The sequence below is a fragment of the Rattus norvegicus genome, chromosome 19 (genome assembly GCF_021556685.1).
Source record: "Rattus norvegicus strain SHRSP/BbbUtx chromosome 19, alternate assembly SHRSP_T2T, whole genome shotgun sequence".
NCBI classification, from domain to species: domain Eukaryota; kingdom Metazoa; phylum Chordata; class Mammalia; order Rodentia; family Muridae; genus Rattus; species Rattus norvegicus.
In genome coordinates, this window is record NC_141552.1 from 61918326 (window position 1) to 61931607 (window position 13282).

Sequence of the window (13282 nt, forward strand, 5' to 3'; positions counted from 1 at the left end):
CATACACATATAAGTAAGAAAGTAACTCTTAAAAGAAGACAGTTTCAAGCTGGCCATTTTAACTAGCATTTATTTACTGAGCCCCTGAGTACCTGTCCTATAGCAACTGCAATAAAGACCTCAATGAAAGACTCGTGGTGAGACAGACAAACCTTCATCATATGAACCAAAGTGGAGCCTCAAGGGCAGCTTAAGTGCTTGAACTCACATCAGTCATGGTTACAAGCTTCAGGCCCGTACAAGATCAAGCCAACCCCCGAATGGGAGCATTGTCTCCTGTGAATAGCTGTCCGGGGCAGGAAAGGTTTAGGGGTTCATGAGAATTAGACCAATGGTTGAAAGCCATAGAGCTGATGTCTCATCTCAGCCTCCGTGCATGTAAGCAAGGGCAGAATTAAAAGCTGCGTGGGAAAGACCAGAACGCATCCCTAAACCTCGAGGTCAATAGTCATTAGAAAAGCTCTCTGTATTTTAACAGCAACAACGTGAGGGAAAGCCAAGCAAAAGGGGAAAATAAAATGTTTCTGTCTACCGCCAGATGGGTGCTTTGAATAGTGACTTCCCTTTCAACAATTTTGTGATATGATTTTTTTAATGGGGAAATGACTAATAAGTTTGGGAGCAATTAACTTGATTCTTAATAAGGATGATTCAGAACCGTAGCAGGAGCTGAGATTCTTTCAGGCTCTCTAAATATCACCGCTAAATATATAGTAATTGGATATTTATATGAGTTCAGACTCTCTGGTGACAAAGGCGTGAATCATAACATGTTGGGATGCAGTGCAGTTTTAAACACGCTCTCTTACTAGGCTCTCGAAATAGCCTCAGAGAAAAGCCCAGTGGGGTTTGGATGGCTAGTTGCTGAATGTCTTGACTTCAATGAGGAGCTGGGACAGTTTTACCCAGTGATATGCCACATGGGATGTGGAAGGTGTAACGGGATTGGAGTGAGGGGGACGGTAAGGAGGCTGGATGGGCCTCTGGCTATCACCTGTACACTGGGAGCAGCACCCTCCTTTGTGTTGGAGATGCAGATGCTGAGGTCTGGAGACCTAACCATTGGGTCCAGCAGAGGCAGCCAGTAGCCAAGCCTAGACTACATCAGACCTGCGAAAATTCTGTCGCCTCTATTATTCTGATCTACTTTCCCGTAATATGAGAGATGAAAATGGTATTGGAAAAGATTTTGTTTTGTAGAGAAACTCCATAGACATAGAGCTGGAGATGTCTATGAGCTTTGAGCTGTGAACAGACGTGACCTCCACCCCAGTACTTACAGATTTCTCCATCGTGGGGGACTCACTTGACTTAACACGCCTGAGATTCACAGCCCTGGAAGTATCATGGGAGGTGGCTACTGTGTCACATGTGCATCTGTAGGTGGCCGAGCAGAGAGAGGCTATGTCTGTGCTCCATGTTCTAACCTGTGAACATCGGAGTGATTAGTAGACTACCATTCCCTGTAAAAAGCAAGCCTGAAATAACCACCACTTGAGCAGCATGCGGGCCCTGATGGCTCCTAGGACTCAGGGCAACCAACAGACTAGAGGAACTTTGCCTGGGACTGAAGGCCGCAGGCAGGAATGAACCTGAGACTGTGACCCTCCCATGGGGCCACATAAGTGGGTCGAGTGAGGAACGAGCCTGAGATGACCACCAGACCAGCACCATGGGGCCTGGACAGGGAGCTAGCCTGAGAAGGCCACCAGTCGCACGCAGGCTCTGCAGGGAATGGGGGCAGACCGTGCATGAGATGACCCCTGCCTAGTGCCATAACACACACATGGGCATAGCACTCCCAAGGCCACTCCTGAGACAACCCCAGACTCTCAGATCCTGCACACCGCTAAGAGGAGCAAGAACGTGGTCAGGAAAGGGAAGAGAAAGAGAGAGGGGGATGGGGGGATTCAGGCACAGTGAAGAGAGGCAGAACTGAAGACTGGAGGTTATCGAGAAACAGCCTGATGTGTGTAGTCAGGATTTCACCTAGGGCCACGATGGGGTCTTGACCTACGCTGCCTCCAGAGGCCACATCTAGGTTCATGGCCCTGAATCAGCAGGGGTCAGTTACTATCCCAATTCTGGGCTGCCACCTGGGGACATGTTGATGTCTGAGGGATGTGTAGAACTGGCCCCATCCCTTGCCTGGGCATTGTGAGAGAGCTAGCCGAGGGGCACGAGAGCAGAAGAACTGACCTCGCCTCTAGCCAACTGCAGTACTCCAAGGGCAAAGTTGCCTCTTCCCCCACCCTCCCCACCCCCAGTGAGCTTCTAGTATTGCTAAAGTAGCAAAAGCCAGAGGCCTCATATAAACCAACAGGTAAGTCATCGCAATAAACATTTGCAGGCAAAGAAGTGTGGACAAAAGGGTATACTGTGAGATGTTGTTGTAAAATTAAGTTAGGCTGTCTTTTACCCCGACTTGATCTGTCCCCACAGTGCCCCAAGATATCTGCTAGATATCTTGCCAGAAGCGCATATCCCAACTCCATGGCAGCCTAGACTAGCTGCTGCACCCTCTCTTACACTTAAATCTGCACATGAAAGAACACACCACCCAATAACCTCTGATCCAATGGATAAGATGTAATTGCCCACCTAAACATACACAGCCCTGCACACACCCATCCCTTAAGAACATTCATAACGACCTGTAAAGGTGCAGCGTGGAGTCTTAACATCAGTTTCCATGTTGTCTCTGCTGTGGCTTCTCTCCTTCCTTTCTTCCATTCCTGTCTCCTCCTCTTCCTTCAAACTTTTCTCCCGCCCATCCTTCCTTCTCATCCAATGACAGGCCTCGTTCTATCTTGTACCTCCTGCCTTCACCTTACAACATCCTACAGTGAGACACCGTGATTCTCTGCAGCTTCCACAATGAGATTTTTTTTTTTTTGTCTGTTTTGGGGGAGTGTTGCAAGGGCGAAGGGCAGAAATGAGGGGAGAAGAGGATGCGTAGGACTGAGGTGCATGATGCCAAGTGCACAAAGAACCAATGAGAAATTAAAAAAGAAAAAGACCTTTTGCCAGCAAAACAAAGCAATATATCTGAGATTGGTCACATGATCCAGGAGGGCTACGGATAACGAAGGGCATTAAGCCATTACAACCTTCCTCTGCCTCTCCCAGATTATGTTTCAGAAAGCCGGGTTGTCAATATTCAGTCATCAAGAAGGATGGCACCAGGTAAATCTCAGGATCTCATCAATAACGCTTCACCTCTGCAGCGCTTTAGGGACCAGAATTTACAGTGAGCTTGGCGTGCGGCCTGGGGACCCGCCATAATCTTTACCATACTTCTGTGGCGGCGCTGACTTCCAGAAGAAGGTTTCTAAGGTTGTAATGAGATTTAAAAAAAAAAAAAAATCAATTTCAGATGTAAATCTGGTTGCCAGAGGTGACATTATTTCATACCTGATATTTTGTTTTGAGCTAATGATAATATTTAGCAAAAGTAAATGAGAACCAGTTGATTGGCTGAAGAGAATTATAAGGGTAGGAAACACTTTTAGCAAGGATGAGTCAAGGTAAGGATCTGTGGCTTTGAACCTGTTTGTTTGGGTGTTACAGTCAGGAGATTTCCTTGTCTTGCCTTTATTTATATTCATTCATTCTCTCTCTCTCTCTCTCTCTCTCTCTCTCTCTCTCTCTCTCCCCTCCTTCTCCCTATCCCCCTCCCTCTCCTCCCTATCCCCCTCCCTTTCCTTCTCCCTATCCCCCTCCCTCTCCTTCTCCCTCTCTCCCTCCCCTTCCTTCTCCCTCCTTCCCTCCACTCCCCTCCCCCTCTCCCTTCCCCCATCTTATGTATATATGTACCTATGCACATATGCATGCAAAAGTTTTCTCTGAGACTGGACATTCCCTGTGTGATAGAAACGCTTTATGAACTCCCCCGTTCTGAACATCTTCATGAAGGACCCATATCTGCCTTCACAAGGCACTGACTTTTTAAATTCCAATGATAAGAGAAGAAAATGGGCTTATGTATTCAGCCAACACCAGGCATGCTCCAGGCAGGGTACATCTGGCTGCAACTAACCAACACACCTGGATGTTCCTAGCTTCCTTGGGTAGAGGTTGGTTTCTTGGCTCACCAGGAAGTCCTAGGGTAGGTGACTGGCAGGGATGGATTTTCACTCAACAGTGCCATGCGGAAGTTGAATTATTGTTATCTTTCACTCCAACTTTTTAAAGTTTATAGTTAGTCTTCACACTTGTCGTTGCAATATTTGTAACGTAGCAAAAGGATAGCCATGCACAATGTCAGTGAGCCTGGGAAGGGGGGAAGGTAAGCCAGCCATGACTTTGCATCCTCTTTACAATGAAGGAAGCCTAACCAGAAGAATCTGCTGCTTATTATGTAGCTCAGAGACTTGTCTCCTAATGTATCCTAGCTGCAAGGGAAGCAGAAAGGGGGACAGAAAATTACTTTGCCAGTCTGTTGGTGCCTCAAACAAAATCGAATTTATACAGCAAGAAAACGGAGAAAGAATAATGTAGGAAGACAATTACGTTTGCGTCAATATCAATACCACTTTCATATCTATGCCCTAATGGGAAAGACAGTGCGCTGAGATCTCTGCGTGTGCCTCAGAGTCGGTAGATGGTGGCCAAAGTAAAACCAAAAAACTAATCAAATGTCAAGCACCAGCCCAATTGCGGCCATGTTTAGGGGAGAATCAAGAAAGAGATTTTCTCAGACATGTTCTTGAGGCTACAAGACAGTTGAGACATTTGTTCCCAAGGCAATCTGAAAAAGGCAGTACTCAAGGGGGCTTCAGTCTGTCATGGATGAGCTCTGTGATCCTGGACAATGTAGTGTAGGACTTACTTTCTATTCTACAAAACAGGAGGAGTTCTTACTATGGAGCTCCAATGAAGATAACTCATCTTCACCAGATGTGGGTTGAAGTGTTCTTTGTGGTTCTTGCACTGAGGGTAGAGTCAAGCTGAAATCCTCTCCTTTTCCAAGTCTGCCCTGGGCTTCCAGTTCCTTAACGTCTCTGCGGCTTCAGCTACTGAGTCCTTGAGCAACGTGTGATAACACTGCCCTTTCCATTGTGGCTTTCGGGCCGTTCTTCGGAATCAGAGTTACTGTCAGCCTTCCTAATAGTATTTGCTCTGAGAAATAAGTTCATAGCACCGTCTGCAATCCAATTCATAATGTTGCTGCTAGGAATATCACAGACGAAATAAAACAGGCGGTGGGTAAAATGACACGCTGTAAAACCTGTTGTGGAAGAAAAATTGACTGAGAGATCAAATACTGCTGGCATCTCGGAACATCACTGTGATAGCCTGTGAAAAATTAGACAGAGCAGAAAGAACAAGAATCAAAGGAAATGACGGTAGCCCAAACCAACCAGAGGAAGCTTAGACACTGCTAGACACTGATGCAGGAACCCAGTGATCTTGTCAAAGGGGTAAAAAAAAAAAATACAAAATTGAAGTTGGTAGACTGAGTCCTCACCAAACTCTATACAGACCCACAAGTCAGAAACACCATTGGTAAGAATTTAATTTGACCCAAACAATCGTCGGTATAAAAATTGTATATAGCACGACGAGTCTGATGGAAATCATTCTGGTGAAGTAAAATTGGCCTTTCTCACTTGAAATTATTTTACTAGGCCGTGTAGAAAAGTGATCAATGACTTAATTTGGCTTAATAGAGTTTTGCTTTGAGAAATATTACTGGAAAAAAATGGTTGAAATAACTCTGATTCACTTGTAATAGCTTTGAAATATGTATGAGACAGTGGCTGAATCTGCATAACGGGACTGCGGCATCCCACTGCACGCCACCCACGCCACTCGCAAACCCTCCTAATTAAGGTTTTCATCGATCCGTGGACTTTAATGTTTAATGACTTTATGTTTAGGTGCTAAAGTCCATTCACTATTGGATTGAGGTCCCAAGTGAGTATTGCATGTACGTTGTGAGTTCACCGACAAGATGAACTTGTGAACTTAACCTAGAGCATCAGTCCCCAACCTGTAGGCCATGACTGCTTTGTGAGTCAAACGACCTTTTCACAGGGGTCACATAAGAGATATTTACATTATGATTTCTAACAGTAGCAAAATCATAATTATGAAATAGCAATGGAATAATTTTATGATTGAGGGTCACCGTAACATGAAGAATTACGTTGAACCGGTCACGGTGTTAGGAAGGATGAGAACCATTGCTCAAGAGATGCACAAGAAAGAGGAAGAAACAGGCTGGCCAACACCCTTACAAATACTTGCTTTGGAGAAAAGTTCCTGGGCTGGTGAGAGAGCTTACTGGGTAAAGGGGCTTGCAGCCAAGTCTGAGGACCTGAGTTCGATACCCAGAAACCATGTGGTAGAAAGAGAAAACTGACCTCATGATGTACACACACACACACACACACACACACACACACACACACAATTAGTAAGTAAATACTTGTAATAAAAATACCTGAACAAGGCTTCTACAGAAGCCTTGCATTGCTTGTGTTGTTGCTATGAGATAATACCTGACTGAGGGTTTTGAGGAGCGGGTTGAGGGCTCAGTCCATCATGGTGGGAAGTCCCAGTGGCAGCAATGTGAGGTAGCTGATCTTGGCTGTGCCCATTTTATTCAGTCTAGGACCTCAGCCCATGGGATGGCTCTGTGTATATGTAGGGTGTCTCTTCCTACCTCAGCAATTTAAATCATCCCGCACAGAGACGTTTCCCTCTAGGTAATTCTAGATCCTGCTAAGCTGACAATGGTACTGGTGAGTGGCAGCCCCCAGCTCCCACATTCAAGCACTGACATGTGTAGAATCTGCTATCCGGGCTCAGCCATAATCCATATGAGAACTTGCCCTTGGCTCACAACGGCACTATCTGTCAAGCTTCCCTGTCCTTAGCTTGTGTTGACATCATTTGGGTTTGACTCTGACATGTTATTTCCTTGTCCCAGGGGTGTCTGTTTGGCTCCGTGCTACCTATTAGGCTTCTACCTCACAGAGCTGTGACTTGAAATGTCAGGGTTGTCACGACAACAATGGAGCAAAAAAAAAGCAAGCTGTTGACATTCCTTGAGCACAATTTGCAAGACCTTTTCCTTGTAACGTTTTCCTATTTCCAGGTGACACCTGCTCGCCAAACCATGCCCTGAGTCCCAGAGTTCTTGCAGAATATGTCTTGGTCTGATCTCAGCAGGCATGGCGCTCTGAAAGCCATGTTTGACAGAAACCCTGAGCAAAGGATTCCTCCTGCCAGTCTGGGCCCTGCTCTGCCCTATAGAACAAAGCATCACTACCCACTCTGTGGGGCTGGTGAGAGAAGGGAACACGGAAGTGTTCTGTAGTATCAGAGGTTCCTCAGCAAGGTTTGACTGTCTACACAGCTCAACACATCTAAGTCTGGTGGTCGCTGTGATCCTATGATAGTTTGGAATATCACATATTACAAAATGCCTCATATGGAACTGAAGACGTGTCTCAGCCATTAAAAACCCTTTCATTTCCACCAGAGGACTGAAATTCAGTCCCTAGCCCACACACTGGGCCACTCACCAACACCAGAAACTCCAACCTCAAGGGATCTGACACAGTCTGTGGGAACTGCATTCATAAACATGCACACAAACACGTACACACATAAATAGATCTTTAAAAAAACTGAGAGAATGTTTCATGCAAACCAAGGAACTCTGTCAGGTTTCTTGTCAAAATTTTGAAGCTCCTGGCTAACACAGGCAGATGTTTAGAATAAAGGCTTCCAGTGACACCAGACATGGCCTATCAACTGTTTTCAGCAGTAAAAGTTTACAGGGACACAGCGTTGCCCTTTCATGGTCTATATTAACTAACGGCTACTCTGGGTTAAAGGTCGAACTGGGGAGTTGCAACAGAGCTAGGATGGCCTACAAAGCCAGGCTGTGGTCATTGTGTACCTTATAGAGAAAGGTTGGCAACACCTGGCTTGGTTTGTCCATTGTTTTCTATGTCTATAGATTTAAATCAACATTTCACCTGGGCCTATGAAGGGCTGCCCTCCCATACTAAAGATGTGTAGACTGAGGACCACAGCTTGGGAATGGCAAGGCCAGTGGTTAAGTAGTGCTTAGTAATGCCACGGCATGTGTTTAGTCCTTAGTGTGAATCAGTTGCATACCTGACACATTTTATTTTGTGAGGCTATTTTCTGTGGTGTGATTGGATAGTAATTACATTTCTTTCAAAAGGCCAATGGATTTTATTTGCTACTACTGAAGGTCTGTTCGAATCTTTGGCCCATGAGCAATCAGCAGTGAACAGAACACCTCCTGTGTCAGAGAACCATGCTGCTGTCTGTCTGAACATCCCTTATGGAAATAGGAACTTTCTTTGTCATAACCATTTCGGCCATCTCTGCGGTTTGCCAAGTGTGACCGTGTGAGTGCTGTGCCCCATCCCTACAACATTGGGCCACATGGCTTGGTCTCTGCCCTGGCGGTGAGGAGGGATACGGTTCATCATATAATGTAAGATTGCCGTCTGAGGACACTCTAGATTTCTTATACTGGATCTAGACAGCACAGATCACGAGAGGCTACAGTGGTGCATTTGCCCTGTGCTTTTGTCTGACGACTCTGCTCTAAGGGTTAGAGTGGGAGACAGAGTCTACCCAAACAGACTTCGACGTCTTCAGAAGGAAGCAGACAGGGAAATACCGTAAGTTAAGATGCATGACGTCTCTGACAGTGACGGCATTGTAAAAATTCAAGTCCTAATTCACCTCTGTGAGGTGAGGAAATTGAAAGCTCTGGCCACACCATGTGGACTCGAGGTTTCGGCTTGTCCTTGTCCAAACCTCGCGAGGCTACATCTTCCTTCTCCGTTTCCTTACTCGCTGGCTCAGACTGCCTCCTTCTTTGCCTTAACCAACCCATCCAACCGCATTTCTGTGGTTCAGACCACCACAGCCGGTATGGTGGACATGCTTAGACCTTCCCTCTCTGATCTGGTTCAATCAAGGGGCAACAGAAGCAGCCCTCCGGAGCCTAGATACTCCATTCTCAATAATTCTGTCAGATCCACCCCGGGTCTTCCCAGACTGTCTGCTCAGACTGCACAAGCTGGTGATTAAAACTTAGAACAATAATTAGACCCTTTATTTCCAAAGCAAATTTAATTTCCAGGCCAGACTTCAACATTCATTACAATACAGACTAATAAAAACAGAGCTAGGACCATATGCTTTTTTAGAGCTTTCGTGTTGTAAAATCTGTAATAGCATTAAAACTATTTTGGGGGGAAAAATAAAATTATTGCAAGTCCCCCAGTGAAGCCCTCAGTGAGCAGTCCTTCTGATTTCTCATCCAGCACATTGCCTGGGTGTATGTATGTAGAAATGCGAGAGGGCACTGTAATTTCCCGTGTATTTTCTGATGAACATTTTCTGTGTGGCTGCGTGATTTTTGTGTTTATTGATTTTAAAAACTGAGCCGTATTTCTTCTTCTAGCTGGCAAGCCATAATAATATCTGTCAAATAAAAATGCGCAGACTGGGGCTGGAGAGATGGCTCAGTAGTCAAGAGCACTGGCTGCTCTTTTAGAGGACCCAGGTTCAATCCCCAGCACCCACAGGGTGGCTAGCAATTGTCTATAACTCCAGTTCTAGGGGCATGTCTCACCAGGCACCAGGAACATGGATATATCTACACAAATAAATATGCAAGCAAAATTATCATAAGCGTAAAATTATATATATATATAATTACATATATGTATATATATTTTGGTATGTATGTACATTGATGTGTCTGTATATGTGTGTGTGGTGTGTGTATGGTATATGGTGTGTGTGTGTGTGTGCGTGTGTGTGTGTATGGTGTGTGTGTGGTGTTTGTATGTGGTGTGTATGTGGTGTGTTTGTGTGTGGTATGTATGTATGTGGTGTGTGTGTATGTGTGGGTGTGTGGGTGTGTGTGTGTGGTATGTGTGTATGTGATGTGTAAAATCTGTAATGGCATTAAAACCATTTTGGGGGGAAAAATAAAATTATTGGAAGTCCCCCAGTGAAGCCCTCAGTGAGTAGTCCTTTTGAGTAGTGTGTGTTTGTGGTGTATGTGGTATGTGTGTATATATGTGGTGTGTGTGTGTGTGTGTGTGTGTGTGTGTGTGTGTGTGTGTGTGTGTGTGTATTTGTGTGATTTCTTGGAGACAGGGTCTCACTATGTAGCTCTGCCTGTCCTGGAACTCACTACTTAGACCGGGATAGACTAGAACTCCAAGAGATCTGCCCACCTCTGCCTCTGCCTCTGTGTGCTGGGATTAAAAGGATGTGCCACTGCTGTCCAGCTCCTAAAAATATTTTTAATGTGTACACACACTGTGGTCCATTCCATGGGTTTCCTTATTTCTCTTTCCCTTCCCTATGCCTTCTCTCTTCTCTCCTCCTTCCCTTCTCCCTTCACCCAACCTTTGCCTCACTTTTCCTTTCCTTTGCTCCCTTGTGGGCCCTTGCTTTCCTCCCCACTCTGTCCTCCTAGGTTTTCCTGTCTTCTTCTATGGTAAGGAAGGAATTTCCCATGAATATGTGTTGGCTGCTTACTATGCATTGCAGCCTGTCCCTGGGTTAGCTCCTCAGTCAGCTGTAGGTGGAACAGGCTTCCCCTTTCAGGCTGGAACCCCTGATGGCCAAATCGTCATGGGACAGACGAAGGTCTCCTGGGTTTGGTGGCTGCCAGCCTAGTGCCCAGGTTCGGTAAAAAATTCTGTCTCAGGGGGACAAGGTACAGAGTGATGAAGCAGGACACCTGAAGTCCATCTCTGGAATCCATATGCACATGGATGATTAAACAAACCTTCATGTATGCATGTGCATCTATGTGCACGCTCACACACACAAACAGAGGCATGTGCAGGCATGTGACTTTTTAAAAAAAAATGTAATGTCAGAGAGAAAAAGAGGAGAGATCCTTGTGGGAATCTCAAGCTGTCATCCTTAAGCCTTTTAAAATGCATCGGCCACAGGTAAGTAATGATGACCATAAACTCCCGGATGATTTTAGCTCAGCTCCAGGTTCTTGGAACTTGACTGTGGCGATTGGATGCTGCTCCCACCAGGACTCTCAAGTTTGAAAGAACCTCTGGGTTCTGACCCAGTTGAACTATCTTACAAATGAAAGGAAACATGAAAATGTAAGCGATCTCTGGCTTGTTGCCTTTTCCACTCAGAATTGGGACCGCTACTTATTCCCCTGTGACAGCGGCAGGAAAGTCAAAGGCTCATTCAGGCTGACACAGATACTCAGTGGAGAGCCTGGCTTTTCATTCCATCCCATCGTGGTCTCCCTTCAACACCTCCCGTCACCATTACGTCGATTTCCCCAACCTTTGCCTCCTTAGCATTTGATGGATGGTCGTTGTTACTGCAGATAATCTGGGCCCCTTTGTAACGTGATCAAGACGTTTTTGCAGGCCGAGGTCTCGGATGATTAGGATAAGGATGGCACTAATGCCGGTCTCAGCTTCTTCTGGAAATTTCTAACTAGAGTTCATTAACTTGTCAGCCCTGGTTCCTTTGGAGCACATACTGATATAATAAAATGGTTTAAATCAATAGAGGCCTTAAACAGGCCTCATCTGTCTTCCTTTGTTGCTTTTTTTTTTCTTTCTTCTCTTATCACGACTACTTTCTTTCTCTCCGCCACTTTAAAACTGAACTCTTTCCCTCTTAGTGCCTGTGTGGTTCTTTATTCTCTGTATTCTCAAAGCTATTGGGAAGCCAGGGGCATTCAGCCTTCCTTAAATGTAGCTATTGTCACCTGAAACGGCAGGAGCCCCTAACTCATTTACCCAGGAGGATGTTTGCCACTAGAACAAAGGCATCATGAGACTGGAGGCCTTTGAGTTTAGCTTTTCAAAAATCATGTTATGGTTTATTTAGCTGCATATGTGTGTGCGTGTGCGTGTGCGTGTGCGTGTGTGTGTGTGTGTGTGTGTGTGTGTGTGCCTGAGGAGTCCAGAAGGTCACTAGATTCCCTGGAGCTGGACTTACAGGTGATTGTGAGCCACCCAATGTTGGTACTGGGAACGGAACTCCAATCCTCTGCAAGCATTCTTAATCGCCAAATGTCCTCAGACCTTTCTCGGTGTCTGTGTGAGTAAACAGCTCAGTTTCATACAACTCTTTCATTTGTGAAAAACCGAGGGGTTTTACAATTGGAGGAGACGTTACAAATCTTGATGCAGTTTCACTATGGATGATGTGGCCTTGGGTATGTTGAGGTAGGGGATATTGGTCATGTAAACTTTTGACAGTCACACCAGATGATGGAACAATTATCATCATTAAGTTCTATCCACTTTTGGTTGATGTGTTCAGTTCTAATATGTTAAGCAGGCAAAAGTCATCAGCCAGAGGACCTTCCTGGGACAGCGATAAGTCCACAAGGGGTGACCTCGCTCCTTAAGGCATCAATCAGCCTGCACCAGTCATTAGAGCAGACCAGGATGAGGTTTGGACTTGGGTCTTACCCAGCTTATCTGAGTCAATTAGCACTCGCAGGGATCCGCCAGCTACCCATCACAGCTCTGGGTATCCCCATCTCTCCCTAGACCACATAGGGATGCATCAAATGTCACCTCAAGGAGAAGGATCGATTAGAGATCTGCAGCCTGGGCTCTCCTCCTTTGGTAGTCCCCCTCATCTTGGAGAAGTTATCCAATGACTGCTGCACCTTGAGGTGAAAAGCGTCCCCTGTGCACTGGAACTGAAGGACTGGTCCCCAAAATGAAAGTGCAATTACAGACAAAATTATCCCTGGGCTATGAGTGCATTTCATGGGTATTTTATTGCTACCACGACTCATGATTTCAATTTTCGGGACCGAGAGGCTCTGCTGAAGACTAATTTAAATTCTCACCGTGCGAGCCTGCGCTCTGTAGACATGTGTCGGTACAGACTGAGCCCATTTGGATTTAATTCTTTTGGACTGACCACAGAACGGCTTAAGAGAGGTTAAATGAGAACGCTGGTACAAATAGGACCGACCCGTCATCTCGAATCACCTGTTTGCCTGTTCTTTTGTTTGAATATGCGAGGTATGCATGCATGCATATAGGTCTTCCCACATGCACGCACAACTGTACACGTGTGCATATGGAGGCTGGAGGCTGCTCTTGGGAGTCTTTCTCAGTCATACTCCACTCCATTCGCTTAGGGCAGGGTCTTAATTAAACTCAGCTAGCTTGCTCTGGGCAATCTCCTGTATCTCTGTCTTAAACACTGGACTTACAGGCAGGCCGCCAGGCCCCCACTCAATAGGTACACG

The 13282-nt window shown here is 45.7% G+C and overlaps 1 protein-coding gene and 1 non-coding gene across 3 annotated transcripts in view; both read left to right on the plus strand.

The window, feature by feature from the left end:
* Positions 1–13282, plus strand: part of Cdh13 (cadherin 13) — a 1039744-nt gene that overhangs the window by 446541 nt on the left and 579921 nt on the right.
* On the plus strand, positions 1330–1461 carry LOC120098700 (small nucleolar RNA SNORA17). Its single transcript, XR_015644491.1, has one exon. It is a non-coding gene; the product is annotated as a small nucleolar RNA SNORA17 (small nucleolar RNA).